The following is an 11,704-nucleotide window of genomic DNA, read 5'->3' as shown; positions in this document are numbered from 1 at the left end:
CTAGATTATTTTCTTTATTTCTTTTGGTCATTTATAAGTCCATGCTTCAAATGAGCTTCACTTGGAAAAATTAATTTTTGGGCCTAAATGTGTTTATTGATGTAATTATAATAGTTAGAGAGTCCATTAAATAAGTGGGGAAAATAAGTCACAAAAAGAGTGTTTTCAATTAAATTATTTAAGCTAACGAGCTTTCTTAAATCTCTAATGTAGATAAATAGAGTCATTTTGGTTGATATTTCAAATCGTCTTCTAAACACCACGTTTTAAAACCTTAGTCCGTTCCAACGACGGATTAAGCGAACATTGTAATCAAAATCGTTTTCTTTGTTAATAATGGAGATTTTGAATCGCTTTCTTAATGAATTTGTACAAAATAAAATTGACTTGTATGTTTAACCACGTTTTCTTATTAAAAGGCTTTTACTTTAACGTTTTCAATTACTCAAGTCGTTCCAACGGCGATTCGGGTAAGCTTCATCAAACGGGGTTTTAAAACGCACCTAAATCGTTCCAACGACGATTAAGGTGCGAACCATGTAATAAACATCGTTTTGGGGAAATAAGTTAATGTAGAATAGACACACAACATAACATTTAAATACGGTTGTAAATAAATCACTTCTTTCTTCCCTCTCTCTGTGTATGTATAAACATAAATGGATGATTCTTTACTGATGTGGCTTTTCAATATCATATGCTCAAAATGGTTTCCAAAAAAGAGAAAGAAAAGGGTTTCAAATGAATTTTAAACTTAAAGAAGTATACGATTAGTCCGTTATCGCCTAACATGCTGAGTAGGAGGCCGGTGGTTCATAACCGGGTGATGTCGGGGTGCCTAGTAGCCTTTCTCCGGAAAGGAGCTAGCCTTCTCGGCTCGTAGCTAAGTTTTCCGAACCCACACCGGTCTCCCGCAAGGGATCGGTGTTCATTTTCCCATTCGTGGGTGGCGACTCTTCCATATCTCCGAGCTCCGGTCCTGCCGAGCAGCTTGATTCCGTGATTGGTTGCTTTTGGCGCCAATCACCGCTTATGTCGCCATGAGTTTGTCCACCCCCCGGTCCGCCCGGGAGATTAGGCCGCGGCACCTCGTCTAACAGCGGGACTCTGTGATACGACAATATCCATGCACTGAGCCACCGTCTTAGTTCCCTTATTGGCTACCTTTTTAGTTCCCTTCGTAGCCAACTGCTTACACCTTTTTCTTTTCTTTTCCTCCGTGTACGGTGTTGTCACGTGCTGTGATCGCTTCCTTTTTCGCACCGCCCTTAACGGCTGAGGCTGATGCACATCATCTATCACGGCTTGTGTGTTCTCGCTTAAAGTGATAATTTCTTCCTGTCAAAACATAACGACCAACATCCTGTAAGGAACATATTTAAAAATAAATATAAAACTACATGTATATAAACTATCATACCTTTTCAGGGAGCATCTCTTGTGGTTCCGTGTCATCACCGATTTCAATCACCTCCCCACACTGATCCTCCTTCCTCTCACCCTCTTCTTTCTTATCTTCTCCACACTCCTCTTCCTTCATCCCACCCTCTTCCTTCCTCTCACCCTCTTCTTTTTTATCTACTCCACTCTGATCTTCTTTCCTATCCTGGTTTTCGTTCTTATTTTCTTCTTCACTATGTTCCGCACCATGCTCTTCTACAACGTTCGCCTCCCCCACATCCCCACCTATTTCCCCAACAAAGTCGAAGTTAGTATACATATCACATCCAAGACGCTCTCCCATCCGATCTGCCTTACTCACAGCCCGTAGATCCGCCATCAACTCCTCCTTCAACTCCACCCTCAACTCGTCGTTCAACTCCGCCCTCAACTCTCCCTTTAACTCCACCTTCAACTCTGCCCTCAATTCCTCCCTGAACTCCGCCTTCAACTCTGCCATCAACGCCTCCTTCAACTCCACTCTCTCCCGCCTATTAGACTCATTGAACTCCGATCTCATCTTCCGCTCGAATTCATTTGCCAATGAATCTTTAAGTTCCACCTTCAACATTTCAAATCTCTCCCGCATCCTTGCCTTCCTTTCTTCTTCCTCATTTTCCTGTATATTCACGTCATTCTTCTTCTTAGACCTCTTCTCGTTTCTAATTCTATCCTCTTCATCTATATAAACATACTCTTCGCTCTGGTTACCTACAACATTCTCTTCCTCAATCTCTACAGCATTCTCTTCCTCATTATGTACCTCATTCTCTTCCTCATTGTTCTCCTCTTCTTCACTTAGCTCAGACCCCTTATAAGGATCGAATAACACATCAAGGTCAAGGTCTACAGCTTTCCCATCAAAATAATCCTTCATTGGCGCATACCAATCGCACTTTGCCTCGTCTTCCTCGATAACAAGTTCAGATGCTTGCACATCAGCTGACTGAAAACATGAAAAATCAAACCTAACTCCATAAGTACATGTTACTTACATCCAAAGCACACATTAATTCTGTACACAAGACATATGTACTTACCTTAAATATTTCTTCAGCTTCTAAGAAAGTTATATTCTTTGCACTTATCCACCGATATATACAAGGGTACACGTTCTTTGGTCTCCTCAAATAGTATTTAGGGGGTGCATGCAATATCTCCAGTATCCAAGCCTACAAAGTATTAAATAAAAACCATTACATTTGAAATCTAACATTAATTAAATCACATGCATATAGGAAACATACCTGGAATGCTTGTGCTAATCCATGAAGCTGATATGGGACGACCTTCTTCTTTCCTTCTTTCGCGTTGTCCGCGTCAAATGCCTTCTTCCTGCCTGGGATCCCACGTCCCATCGTCTTGTACAGCTCATTCCAAGAAGGCACACCCCATGGAAACGAGTTAAATACAGTCGGGAAATCAATTAGGTTGATGATATTGTCATCAACCTTTTTCACTGCATCAGTTGTGAGTAGGAACCTGTGTATAACGAACAACATAGCCATTGCCACCGCATCATCGTTATTTTTTTCTCCCAATTAGTCTCTAAGAAGGTATCGAATATATCTTTGTGATATATGCTATCTCTACCTCCAAAATAGAGATTCCTCAATCTGTTTTCCCTTTTATAATTCCTCATCCGTTTAAAAATTGGTAACGGATCACCTAGTCTCAATCCGGTTACGAGTGCGAATTCACGCTGACCGAATTTCACTTCAACACCATTGATTTGGAACCACATTTCTCCGGATTTATCCTCTTTCGGATTGATCTCCATTGTAAGCACCCCATGGCATAGAGGAGAGGACAACGAATACACTTCGAAGTCCACCAAATGCCCAAAACATGTTTTCCTGAACATGGCCAACTACACTGTGGATAATCTTTGTTTCACTTTCTTCATCACCTCAGCATCAGAACGAACTGTGATGGTAGCTCTCGTATCATAGGCGTAGGGGTACCTAAACGTGTCTTTTACACTCTTCTTAAGTGTCTTTGATGTCCTCTTCCTCTTTTTGGAATTAGACTTAGAATGATCACCCTTCCAAAGCATAAAGTATATCAAATTAGTCAAGTCAATACTCACTTCGCGAATATGACATTCGCGAACTGACAAGCGTAAAAGTTGTCTTCGCATATGCGGAACAATAGCATATGCATCGAATGCTATGTGGGCATGAGTTTACTTCGCAGATTTTGCTCTTCGCGAAGTAAACTCATATTCGCGAACTGGTCGATTCTGTAAAATTTGGTCCACCCAACTGATTTTAACTATTTCTAAGTATCATTATAACAAAATGAAGCTCTGAACCAACCAAAAAACACAATTAATTTGCAAACCTTACTTCTAAATCGCATGAGAAGTAAAATCACCGTAGTATAGGAATAGAAGCGTTAAAACCTAATCAGAAATCACAAAATAACATACCTTCGTGCCGGTTCTTACCATTGAAATCGGTTGGAAGTCGCTGAAAGAAGAAATGTAAAGATTGGAGGTGTTGAAGATGTTTGTCGTTCGAGTTTATGGTTATCGTCCTTCAAGTTTCGCGAATGGTTTAGGGGTGAAATGCAAAAGTCCTTATATATATATGAAGGGCATTTCTGAAAAGTTTTCAGGGCATAGTCTATATATGTAAGTTGAACAATAATGGGTATTAAAATGTAAATGGGCCTCCCATTTGACCCAGTTTTGTAATTTTCCCTTATATTAACTACTTAGAATCTTTTGAAAAACAAAACAAAACTATTACTCTTGTTAAAGATAAAATGTTTGAAAAGAAAAAAAAGTTTTGAAAAGAAAAGAATAGATTGCAATGTTAGTTTGAAGTAGACCTGTTCATGGGCTGGGCCGGGTCTAATCGGGCTTGTCAAATAATTACTTTGTCCAAGCCCAACCAAGTCCGCACTATATTTACATCGGGCTCGGGCCGGGCTGGGCTAAGCTAAAAGAACTAATTCCCAAGCCCAACCGGCCCGACCCAACTAATATCTTTATATTTTATAAAAATTAAAATTAAACTAAAAAAATTATACTATAAGTATAAATAATAAAATACAGTGAACTAAATTTTAGAGGATTATTTCAATAAAAAATCAATTAACGCATACCTAAATAAAAAAAATACTTTTTTGATAGTAATAAATAAAATAGTAACAAAAACATGTACATGTTCACCAATTCTAAAAAGTACTATATGGTTTGGAAATTTTTATGTTGAAGAAATTTAAAATTTTTATTTTTGGAATATAAAGTTTATTAAACTATAAAAGTTATTAAATTAAAATTATTATTAAAATTTCGGGCCGGACTAGGCTGGACCTGAGTTTTGAGACAAATCCCAAACCCAACCTACTCTATACGCGGGCCTAAGCGGACTTGGACCGGGCCGGGCCAATTACGAAACATATACATCCAAGCCCAGTCTTTAAAGAGCGGACTTGGACGGGCTGGGCGGGCTAGTGGACTTTTGAACAGGTCTAGTTTGAAGTAAAAGAGATGAAAAACAAATATAAATTACACAAAGAAAGAAGCATGCTACAGATTCAAGAGGTGTCAAAGCTTTGTTATCTATTTTGATAACAAACCAATTTTGTTAACATTAAGTCTAATGGTTAGTAATAAATAAATTTAAAAAGTACTATCCAAATAACATCCACTATGGATGCCTTAAGAAGGCAAAATCAGTTTCTGAGTCACCAGTGGCACTTTCAAATATTGCAGGACAACATAAGAAATTGATTAATGGTGAGGTACATGATATGATATGATATGGCCTTTGATGTTATTGGAAAATGAATTATTGGTGGTGACTGTTGATCAGGACCATCGGGCATTATGAAAATTTTAGTTGGAACATTCGAGGACTAGGTGATTCTCGGACTGTTCGTACTTTGACTCGCTTTGTTTGGAGTCATTGTCCAGATGTAGTTTTCTTAATGGAAACGAGGTTATAGGGTATATTGAAGGGTTACTGATAGAGCCGTTTTATCCATATCTTTTAGAGTAATCAACGGCTTATTCTTGAACAAATAGTTAACTTTAATATCTAATTTCACACGTATTTCAATAAATCAACAAAAATAATAAAATATGCACTTTTAATTAATTTAGTTATTTTCAATCTCTTTTTGTTGTAAATAAAATGAATAAATAAATCAAGTAATTTTGGATTCAATGTTCGTATTTTACAGGCTTAAGGAATGCACATAAGATGCAAAAGACAGACGAAAAGCCAAGACATAACTCACCACTAGCCATGTGAAATGAAGAAATTCCTCTTTCAAACACCTACACGACGTGTGGAGTGTGAATGGGACAAGAACGACAGGATTTTGGCAGTAAACTAAGTCAGCCAAATCAATATTCCCTAGTCAACAAACATCCCACACGGCGTGTGGCTTGCACTCACACGAGTAAAATCAGTCCCAAATGGCGTGTGTCATCCAAGTCAACCATCAAGACAAATCAACACGACGTATCATCCTTCCACACGCCGCGTGATCCCTAAATTCAACATGTCTTGTGTGAACGAATGAAAGATGAATGTAATTTACGATTATACCCCGAGTTTGATTTTTGTATAAATATAGGTGTTTGGCACCCAATTAGTTATTCATTTTTTTATGCAATAAAAGCACCTGAAACCTTGAGAGCTTGTTGTCAATGTTATCAGAACCGGATCGGACATCAAACCAGATTTACATTTGGATTAAGGATCACTTGGTTGCATCGGATGACTTGGATTGGTCGGACCGGATGATGTAATAAATAAATAAATAATATATATATATATATATATATATATAAATTTTTTTTCTAAATTATATATAATCCAATACATTAATGTTGGTATGAGATAAATTATATGTAATTTGGGATATAATAATAAATAGAGGAAATTGCATGGAAAAACATATCTCATAAACAATTTATAGTTATGACAAATCTTATTTTGAATTTTGTCAATTAGAAAGTTATCAATAATAATTAGTTAATGGGAAGAAGATTATCCTAGTTAAAATTTAAAAACAAAAATGTGTTTTCCTATTATATTTTCAAAATAAAAATATTTGACTAAAAACAAAATATTATTTTCAATTTCACTATTATATAATTTACCCTAATATTAAAGTTAAGTGTATTCAATTGTCCCTCTTTTAAAAATAAAATAAAATAATACAATTGGTCTCTTAAAAAAAAACTGCTTTATATAAAAAGTTGTGGCTGTTTTTATATATATATATATATAAAAATACCTAGATCATATTGGTAATTCTCCATTGTTATCTTGTGCCACATCAGAAATACAAAAAAAAAAAAAAAAACCAAGGTAAACAAGTAGTATAAATCTAGCAAAACAAGTGGGGTGAATAAAGTAAGGAGGATACTTACCACACCTTTGGGTTGAATTTTTTTTATCAACCCGGAGTCAATCCGAATACCCATTAGACCACCGGTTCCTGGTTTGACTCCGGTTCTGATTGGCTTGTTGCAAATGCAACAAACCAGTCCTACTCGGACCGGTGCTCCAATCGGTTTCCACTTCAACCGGTCGGTTTGGTCCGAGTTTTATAACCTTGCTTGTTGTAGCAAACTTCCTCCATCATCCCGACGAAGTTACAGTTCCATCCTTTTTCCCCAAGCTCGAAAGTTCACCTCCAAATCCGAAGCGACGACTTTTTAGTCAGGCTAACTAGTTCTAAGGGCTGAATGTTCTTTCCCCTTACCTTGTTAACTAGTTTGTACTCTTCCAATGTGCTAGATTCGATTGTATTTCACTTTAACTTTTTTCACAGTTTCAATATATGATTTATGTTTTTCAGTTTCACTATACTTGTTGATATTTAGTCCTTGCTTTGATTCTTATAATTGATTATTATGTAGGTTGATTATAAACTCTAAAATCCATTAGGATTCATATAGGTGCTGCCTCATTGGGATTAACAACCCGAAAACCGTAGGAATTGACAAGTCACGACACTTACAGGCCCTAGTTTCTGAATCTATTAATTAGCATTGCCTTAAGAGGGAATCACAATCTAAGTGTTGGTCCCTTAGTTATGTGAGAATTAGTTCTAGAGGGGGGGTGGTGGTGGTGGTTAATGGAACTGTTACAGATTTAAAACTTTTTCACACGTAAAACATTTCTCTCAGCACAGCAGCACAACTCAGAGTGCAAAGATTGAGGTTCAGAAGCAACTTCAGTTTACTACCAACTGAGATTTCTTCTGTCCTTCATTCAAAAGATAACACTTAGAAGACTTCCGAACTTTGCACGTTTAAGATATTACTCTGATTTGTTTAATGGTTCCGAATTTAAACACAAGCAGTTATAAGGAGTAAGAGTTAGAAAATGATACTCATCAGATTTATCCTGGTTCGGCCTCCTGCCTACATCCAGTCCCTGGAATTCTCTGCCGAGCTTTAATCCACTACCGAGCTCTTTCTGGTAGAGCACAAACCTTACAATAGTTGTTGAGCCAATTACAGAAACCTTCCTCTATAATCCTACACTTCGAACTATCTAACTTTGTTTGCTAAATACCGAATAAACAGAGCTTCTGAACTATTCTAAAGAATTGATAATTTTGTTCTAAACTAAGAACACTTTGAATGGACTTAAAGAAAAGATTACACAGAAGAATATGGAAATTTGTGTAGCAGTTCTTTCTTTTTTTTGCTTTGGAACTTCAAGGAATAATCACTCAGAGCTTTTGTGCGTTAAAATAAGGAGAGTAATCAACGTTATGGCTACTTTAGGACAATTCCGCCTTATGGACCCCAGGGACTTGAGAATGGAACAAAAGACAGGTAGACTCGACCGTCTTCCGAAAGGAGACGGGACCCGATTGAAGAGGCAGTTCTATTTAGAATTTTCCCCATTCTAAGTTCCATAGTAGCAGGTTTTTCGGACATTTTCTAGGATCAAAAGGAAATGGAAATTTAGCTGAAGGTTCACAATCGACCGAATTTTTATTCCATAAGGGGTCCGTTTGATTCAATAGAGAAAGCGAGACTGCATATGAGTTATCTTCTTGACTTATTCTCATATGTTTCATAAAGGTAGAGGAGCAATGACCCTCTCCAACCTGGGAACGAACCGGAGGGAACCGCAGCTATATCCACAGCCGCCCATCGCTGATGAGGTAGATTTATCTGGCCGGGGACTAGCCAATCCAGTGGGGGCAGCCAAGTGCTTCAAACTCCGACCGTGGATAGCTAGATAACACCCAGCAATCCTATTGCATTGCTACCAGCCCTATAGTGAGTTCCTTTTCCCGGATGGGCTGTCGGTTTAATATAGCTATCGCCTAGCTAACGACTGAAAATGGAGAAGAATGAGAAGGTGCCAATATACAAAAGAGATGGAGTAGAAGGGGGTGAGGACTCGTTGAGCAGGATAGGAAGCATTTTGGGTGTTCCACTTTATGCAGATGAGTGCACAACTCATCAATATAGAATTTCCTTTGCAAGACTTCTGATTGAGAGGGGCCTTCCGATAAGGAAAGAGGAGAAGGGGGTAAAGATATCATCCAATGCCCTAATGAAAAAAACCTTTTTCATCGATTCTCTCTTCTTAAACAACCTCTAGCCTCTACACTTAATCAACATTTGATAGATTATCCAACACCGAGCAATCTTAGTTATTGATGCTTTCAGCCTCTAGCACTCAATCGCTAGCCTTTCACATTCTTCTGTCATAGTTTGGATAAGATTGCATTGAGTCTGGTTTAGGTCATAAAAAGTAAGTTGAAGAGCATTCTTCCTTACTTTCTCTAGCTTGTCCTTCCCTTCCAGTTCTTTTGCATTTGAGTGCATTTGCGTGCTGCGTTTTCCCCCTGAAGTTTTTCCGTTGCCATTTCATACTGATCTTCTACTTTTGCACGGATATCCTCTGGGTCGTCCCTCATCTGTATTGTCAAGTCCTAACCTTATAAGTAAGGTTCCTTAAATCCTTTCAATCATGCCTGGTAGGATATGATATTCCTCATTAGTGTAGTTCCCTGAGGCAAGGTATGTAGTTTCATAAAGGAATTGCGGGAATGGAATGAAGGCTGGAAAGCGTGAGTCAAAGAGTCAGGGGTTTACACAAAGTGGAATGGATAAAGAAACAAAGAACCACCAGTGGCTCCACCGAGTTTTCCCGGTAGCCTACCGGTGAGAACTACTAGGCGGGAAGGGATCTAGTCAAATTCAAGCAAAAGAATACATCGAAACCATGCATGTTACAAGAAAGCTTGTAATTCTGTCTGGTCCAATAGATGTAATTGGAACCTTTCAGGTCGAGTCTGAAGCCATTTCTAATGAAAAAAAGGTTTAGGTGGAAACACTTTCAAACTACGCATCCATGGATCGTCAAAGAATGCTTCTTTTCAGCCTTGGTCTCTCTTTCGTGGTCAAAGCTAGTCTTGTCAGACATTGAGCTCTACTAGGCTTGACCGTGGTAAATTTTCTTATTAAAGAAAAAGAAAGAATTACGTAGATAGACTAACTATAAGTAGTAGGAGTTCCCATTGAAGGTTTAGTTTACGAAGGAAAAGGTTAACTGACTGGATAGGAGAAGATCATCGAAAAAAGAAGCAAAGAGGAAAGAAGATTAAAAGCAGGAGATGGAAGTCAAAGGAAGGCAAAGCGAAGCAGGGTAGGCAGCTAACTGAGCTAGTTTCAGGGGTGTGAATGAGTTCTCTAGTTCTTATTTACTATAGATGTAATATGTAATGTAGAATGCAAGTACGAAGACTAAGCTCTTTATTAGGTCTGGTTCTATCCTTTAGACTATTTGGAGTGGAATCCCTTTTTCTTTTGGCTTATTCTATTCAATCTTCTACTTGGTTAACCCATACCCCTTTTAGTAATATCCTTCGTTATTTCTCCGGCTTCGGTTGAACTGGCAACCTACTTTCCACTTTCCAACAGTTGAGTACCCGAGTTCGTAGCCCGATCGTTTTCCCACTTTGAAAGTCAGCCACTTCCTTTCCCGATTCTCTTTCTCTTTCGGGGTAATCCTTCTGCAGCTTCTTTTGAAGCCTATGTTCTGGTTTCGTGGGATGAGTTTCCACCTGCTATTTCATCTTTTTGTCTACTTGACTATTTCGAAGTCAAGCCTACATACACCTCCTGCCCTTCAATGTTGCAAATGAGAGGGATTTTATAGTTGACACTTGAGGCAGAGATCATTTCGAAATTCAAAATAACTGTTGAGACGGAAACATTCAACTGTCGTTTTCACTCTTCAGAGGCTAGTGCCAATAGCAAATAATCTTCTATCTTTTACCGTTGGTTTTGTCTATTGCGCCTTGCTTCAGAGTTGGTCGGAGGCAGACTTCTTGGTCTAACCAAATCAGGCAAAGTTTCCAGGTTGACTAGGAGATAAGCCGTCTGTGGTTTTGAAACTTTCCTTATCTGGTATGGGCAATGTCAGTTGTGTAGAAATCAACTATATCTTTGTCCAGCGTTGTTGACCATGTCCAATGTGGCTTGATTCTTGTCTTCCGGAATGCTCTTATCTTTAAGATAGGTGGAAGACTTCTGGATCCTTCTATAAGCTGAGCTTAATGCTTCGATTCATAATCCTTCTTGACAATGGGCTTGGATTTAAGCCTTAAGGCCCAATTTTAATTTCTTTGAACTAAGACTTATAATATCAAAGACTTCAAGAAACACATTAGTATAAACAAATAGACATTTTAATTTAATGTGTTATTAATTATTGAGATATTAAATTAAATTTAATATTTTTGTCATAATCAAAATCAATATGAAAATTGTGTTTCAACACTAAGTACTTAACAGACTTGGTCGATTTATACATAATCATGTTTGCAAAAATAAATTGTTACTTGTCTGTAATCTAAAATATTGTTTATTACGTACTGTAACTTAACACAATCCATATCATCCCATAAGGGCTTGTACGCTAAAATATGTCTCACATATAGCTTAGGAGTATTTCATAATTGTTATACACACCAAACCAAAGTATTCATCGCCTAGATAACATTGTAAAGCCTAGTAGTTTGATACTTATGGGTATAAATCCTGTGGATTTGATAGTTGGACTTAACCAGATTTGTTACCTGATTAATGATAGGGTACACATCTCCCTTAGTTGCAGAACGCCTCGAGTGTATAGCTCGTGATATTCTCTTATCAAGTTTTTGGTGTCTTTTCCGATGGCTTATTTTTTTGCAATATTAGACCAAAAACGTTTTATTGTTAGTCTAAACATTTTTTGTGAATATTTTTTTATATACATACACT

This window comes from Euphorbia lathyris, chromosome 3, assembly GCF_963576675.1.
Source record: "Euphorbia lathyris chromosome 3, ddEupLath1.1, whole genome shotgun sequence".
In the NCBI taxonomy this organism is placed as follows: domain Eukaryota; kingdom Viridiplantae; phylum Streptophyta; class Magnoliopsida; order Malpighiales; family Euphorbiaceae; genus Euphorbia; species Euphorbia lathyris.
This window is presented reverse-complemented; position numbering follows the sequence as displayed.